This window comes from Geotrypetes seraphini, chromosome 1 (genome assembly GCF_902459505.1).
Source record: "Geotrypetes seraphini chromosome 1, aGeoSer1.1, whole genome shotgun sequence".
NCBI classification, from domain to species: Eukaryota; Metazoa; Chordata; class Amphibia; order Gymnophiona; family Dermophiidae; genus Geotrypetes; species Geotrypetes seraphini.
In genome coordinates, this window is record NC_047084.1 from 409,764,493 (window position 1) to 409,770,795 (window position 6,303).

The following is a 6,303-nucleotide window of genomic DNA, read 5'->3' on the forward strand; positions in this document are numbered from 1 at the left end:
AGAAGGACACAGTCATCGCCCATGTGGTCATTGTGTTTATTGTAAATATCAGACACTATACACACTGACATAAGTCAACGGGTGTTTTATTTAAGATCTAATACTGATTGCCCCTGTTTAAAATATTATACTACACGTATGATTAAGATACGTATAGCGGAACACCTATGCAATATATGTACTGGCCGCTTACAGACACTGCTGGTAGCCCACTGGATGGAGATGGGCCACTCAGAAATGGAACTTCAATACACATTACTGATTCAAATACAGTTACCTGCGGGTGGCAATATATCTCAAGCATTATTGAACTGAGAACAGCGTTTCATTTTTGAGTGGCGGACCTGCATCCAATGGGATTTAACCTGGAAGTAGAATGGTTTCAGGTTTAAATCCAGTTCAGGAAGAAATTGATTTCTTTCTATTTCTCTGGTGTTGTGCTGCATGTAGAGTCTGGCATCTTAGGGTTTCATTTGTGTATATTAGTTCTTTTAGTTTGTGGTCCTGTATTTGCTTAGGGGTTATCTGTATTCAGAATGTGTGACCAAGGCCAGGTGTTCTAGTAGGAATGAATGTTGAGATGCATACAGTGTGCTTTGTTTACTTTAATTTTGTGTTTAACCATTATGTGCTGAAGGAACTTATGAGACCTGACACTACCAGATCCACCCAAAAACTTAAACTATCTTTCCCCCCATTAAAAGGCATTATCTAGTCTGAAAAATTAGGGAAATCTCTTTTCTTCAAAATCACTGAGCTTTGGAATAACCTTCCTGCCCTGCTGCGGAATCTAGGCTCCTTCCAATTATTCCGAAAGCATCTGAAAACTTGGCTTATATTAAAGTTCCTGTAAACCATGCTTAGTTCTATCTTTATGGAGAGGATGCGGTATATAAACTTAAGGTTTACTTTAGTTTACTTTAGTGTGTGATTGTATGTGATGATCTTAAGGTGGCCAAACAGGTTGAAAAGGTGACAGCAAAAGCTAGAAGGATGCTAGGTTGCATAGGGAGAGGTATGGTTAGTAGGAAAAAGGAGGTTTTGATGCCCCTATATAAGAGTTTGGTGAGACCTCATTTAGAATATTGTGTACAATTCTGGAGGCCGCACCTTCAAAAAGATATAAAAAGGATGAAGTCTGTCCAGAGGAAAGTTACTAAAATGGTATGTTTGGAGACAGACTTAAAGATCGCAATCTGTATACTTTAGAGCAGGGGTGTCACACTCAAATCACATAAGGGGTTGAAATCTAAAATGCAGGCTAAGTCATGGGCTGGATTATTTATTAAGATACTTGCCCTCTCCTTTGCTGATGCGCAGTGTGGGCCCCATCGCCGGTAGCAGCTCCGATGCTCACAGGACTTCTGTGAGCATCGGATCAATCACCGGTGCCGGTGCCAAAACCCACACTGCGCGCCAGCAAAGAAGGGGGTTAGTGTTAGTAGAAGTATAGGGATACAACCTCTCCAACCCCACACCAGCTACAAAATAAATAAAAAAGACTTTTCCTCTCTCTTTTAAGTCCTAGTTCACGCTTGCTGTCTAACACCAGCTCTGGCAGGATACATATTTCAAATCTGACATATTGTAATCACAAAATAGAAAATAAAATTATTTTTTCTACCTTTTGTTGCCTGGTCGTTTTAATTTTGGTCCAAGTTTCTCTTTCAGATTTTGTCTATCTTCTAATTCTCTTTCCAGTGTCTGCTGTCCATTTTTTTTCTCCTCTTCTCTCTTGCTCCAGTCCCTGTCTCCAACATATTGATTTTTCTCTTTCAACTTTTCTCCTTTTTTCTTTTCTGCCCTTTTGCCCTCTTTCTCTCTTTCTCATCCTTCTCCTTTTTAAATTTTCAGCTACCTATCAATTTTGCATCTTCGCTTATTCTGTAGCTATCCCATTTCCAATCTCACTCCTTTCACAGCCTCCTATTTCCTTCTATCTCTCCTCTCTCCTCTTGGTCCAACATTTTGCTCCGTCTCTCTTCTGTTGTTGTTGTTCTTCCCTCCCCCCTTGATGCTGAACAATGAGATGGAAGGAAAAAAAAAAAGAGATGCTGCATCTCTCTCTCCCTTCCATCCCCAGGCCTAACATTTCTCCATCCCCTTCCATCACCAGATTAAACTTCCCTCCCTTTCTCTTCCCAACTGCCCCCATCCCATCTCTCCCCTGTCTGCCTGCCTATCTCCCCCCAGGTCCACCATTTCTCCCTTTCTCTTCCCAACGGTTCTCCCTTCAAGTAACTTTTTCCCTCTTTCTCCACACTACCCGAAATCTAACCTCTCTCCCTTCATCTTGCTCTCTTCACAGCCCATCATGCCTTTCCCTCTGGTGCCGGTCCGATGTCCGGTGCCGGTGCTGGGCTGGGGAATCTGCTGGCCTCGGCGATTTGGGAGTTCAGTACGTGGCTCCTCCTCCTGCTTTTTGCCTGCTGTGGTCTGTCTCTAATGACGTGCAACTTCCTGTTTCCACCCGGGTGGACCGCGGCGGATGGAGGGCAGGAGGGGGAGCCATGAACAGAACTACTGAGTCGCTGCTGAGGCCGGCGGACTTTCCGGCATGGCGTCGTCATCGTCGTACCGTTGCAGAGGGGAGGACATGCTGCGCTCAGAAGGGGAAGATTGGGAACGTTGCTGCGGGCCACATAAAAAGGCCAGATGGGCCGGATTCTCCCCGCGGGCCTTCTGTTTGACACATGTGCTTTAGAGGAAAGGTGGGAGAGGTAAGATATGATAGAGACGTTTAAATACCTACATAATGTAACTGCACATGAGTTGAGTCTCTTTCATTTGAAAGGAAACCGCAATGAGAGGGCATAGGATGAAGTTAAGAGGTGATAGGCTCTGGAGTAACCTAAGGAAATATTTTTTTACAGAAAGGGTGGTAGATGCATGGAACAGTCTCCCAGTAGAGGTGGTGGAGACAAAGACTGTGTCTAAATTCAAAAGGGCCTGGGATAGGCACATGGGATCTCTCGGAGAGAGAAAGAGATAATGGTTACTGCGGCTGGACAGACTAGATGAGCCATTTGGCCTTTATCTGCCATCATGTTTCTATGTTAATAAGTTTATATTATATGTATATATGAAAAATGAATGGAAAATGGCATTACAATTAGTATTATTATTATGGGGTGGGGTCAGGGGCGAAACCTGTGGCCCCCCCAAAACAAAAAGCTTTACGCTGCCTATGGTGATAATGTCTGAGGATCTGAAGGTAATGAAACAATGTGACAAGGTCGTAGCTGCAGCCAAAAGGATGCTAGGCTTTATAGAGAAAAATGAGTTGTTGATGCCCCTGTGCAGCGACAGTAGAAATGGATTCTCTCAGGACCAGCCCTTGCAGCTACAGAAAGGTAGATTCCATTCAAGCAGTCCTTAGCTCTGGTTGAAGGAAAAGGACCAGGACAAGCCCACTAGGATGCTCCCTAGTAGTGACACAAAGTTGTAAGGTGATGAGTATATTGAATAAAATATCCGGTTATGTCCTTCAATTGAAATTCCAGATACAGATATAGCCAAATATTTATATGTAGTTTTAATGATGCTCATATTTCTGAATATGGAAATAAGTTGAGGTTAATGTTTAAAATCACAATAAGGTAATCTATAACACTGGTTCTCAATCCTATCCTTGGGGACCATCAGTCAATTGGATTGTCTAGAAATCACTAATCAATATGTGAGGAGATAGATTCCTAGGGTTATCATATTTTGTAAATATAAAAACAGGACATGTGGCTCCGTCCCACCCCTGCCCCCACTCAACAGTGGCTCACAACAGGAATTCTTGTCCCAGACAACAGGTACCCATCACAGGACTGCGATTGATGCGGCTACCACCCGCTGGTGACCCCCCGCTGCCCACCTGAAAGTTAAAAAATAAATTAGGCTGTTAAAAACCCCAACAAACTGCTGAGTTAAAAAAAAATGTCCAGACACCTGGACAGTCCTCGAAAAAGAATGCATGTCCGGGTAAATCCAGATATATGGGAAGCTTAGGGATACCCATGTTCACTGAATCTTTCAAAGTGCAGGAATTCAGCAAAAAGGCTTCTGTTGTCATAAGAGAGAAACTGTATATATGAAGCGGTGCTGAAAAGTTCTCAACTCAACCAAGAAGAGAATGATGTGGATATGGTTCAATTAAAGATCTGAAACAATGTCAAAAACAAAGAATTTTGTTTCTGCACATTGGCACTTAACGAAGCTACAGTGGCAAAATAATGCTCAGAATTTAGGAAGTTGGTTGGGCTGTGAACTTTTCAGCACCCCTTCGTACATTATACAGACTTCCCCCCCCCCCCCCACCCGCCAAGAGCAGAGAGCTACTATTGGCTGTTTAGAAATTTTCATTTTTTTTTTTCAGCCTGAGAACAGTATAGATAGAGGCAAAACTGCAGTTCAAGTGAGAAGGGGAAGGGTGCAGTTTGCCTCTCTCTAGTTAATAGTTTTGTGGGGGCTGGGTATCTCTATACATGTGGAGGGGCATAATAAAAAAAAACCCATCTAAGTCCCCTTTTGGTCTAGCCCCTAAAAGCTGAAAGTAGAAGCAGGGAAAATATCCATTCTCAAAAAAAAAAAATGTCCAAAATGAGGGTTTTTTTTTTTTAGAATGGCCTACCTCTGCATTCAGCTGTTTAAACGCCCAGACCACCCCTACATCTACACTTACAACAAATTACCAACAAAAAAACAGCCAAGTCCCAAACGCCCAAAACCAGACCTTTTAGGCAAAGGAGGGGCCAGTCCTTCGCCTAAAAGCTGGATTCTATAACCGATGCCTGTCAAAAAGAACACTGGTTACAGAATCCACACTCCCCCAAAGCAACAATCGCAGCAGGAAAGATGTCTCATCTCCCCTGCTGTGATCCTCCCCCTGAAGTACTGCAGTTGTCGGCCCAACCCCTCCTGCCCCAGCGACCCCCCCACATGATCCGGGCTGGAGGGAGCCCAACCCCTCCTGCCCTGACAAACCCACCCCCCAATGGATCCGGGCAGGAGGGAGCCCAACCCCTCCTGCACAGGCGACCCCCCCACCACCCCCAACCAATCCGGGCAGAAGGAAGCCTAACCCCTCCTGCCCTGGCAACCCCCCGAACTGATATGGGCAGAAGGGAGCCCAACCCCTCCTGCCCATGACAAACCCCCCATGACCACCAGCCCGAATCCCTGATCACCCCCCCGAACCCGACACGCCCTACTGGCGACAACCTACCTTTCACCTATAATCTGTTGGCCGGACGGACGGGTCCCAAGCCTGTCTGCCTGGCAGGCCCGCCATCCGCTGAATGGAATTGGCCCAATTGCCTTAGGCCCCTCCTGTGGGCGAATCCTTAGGCACAAAGCCCATGTGCCTAAGGCCCTGCCCATAGGAGGGGCCTAAGGCAAAGGCCAATTCCAGTTGGCCGAGAGGCCTAAGGCCCCTCCTGTGGGCGGGCTTTAGGTGCCTGGCCGAATCAGGCCCTAAGGCTTACCGTTCGGTGGGCCTGCCGGGTGGATGGGCTTGGGACCCATCTGTCCAACCAATGGATTTTAGGTATGGGGGTGTCGGGGGTGAGGTATTGCCGGGTCGCCAGGTGGGGGGAGGGTGTTTCAGGGTTTGGGGGCAATCGGGGGTTCAGGGGGCAGTCGTGGGGGGGTTTCATGGGCAGGAGGGGTTGGGCTCCCTCCTGCCCATATCTGTTAGGGGTAGGAGGGTCACAAGGGCAGGAGTGGTTGGGCTCCCTCCTGCCCAGATCAGTTGAGGGTGGGGGGGTAGCAGGGCAAGAGGGGTTGTGCTCCCTCTTGCCTGGATCGCATCGGAGGGGCGGTAGGGGTTCGTCGGGGCCAGGAGGGGTTGAGCTCCCTCCTGCCCGGATTGATTCGGTGGGGGGGGGGGTGGATCGCGGCAGGAGAGATTGGGCATCTCTCCTGCAGTGATGGCCACCCCCCCACCCCCCGAACAGTGGCACTTTGGGGGGAGGATTGCAGCAGGGAAGATGCTTCATCTCTTCTGCCGCAATCCTCACCACGAAGTGCCATGATTCAGGGGGATTGGGGATCGTCATCGTGACAGGGGAGCTGAGCCATCTCTCCTGCCGCGATCGTTGTGGTGGGGGGTGGGCAGGTTGCCGGGGCCGCTGAACTGATTGCGACAGCTGCAATCATCTCAGCGGCCCCTTTTCGGCACTTATACCTGTTTTGACTTGATCTAAGTCAAAACATATAAGTGACTACTAGGCAACCTGTTAAACCTTTTGGTTATACCTGCTATATGACTAAGTCTAGATTGACCCATCTCCCGCCCACCTCCCGCCCTTTCCC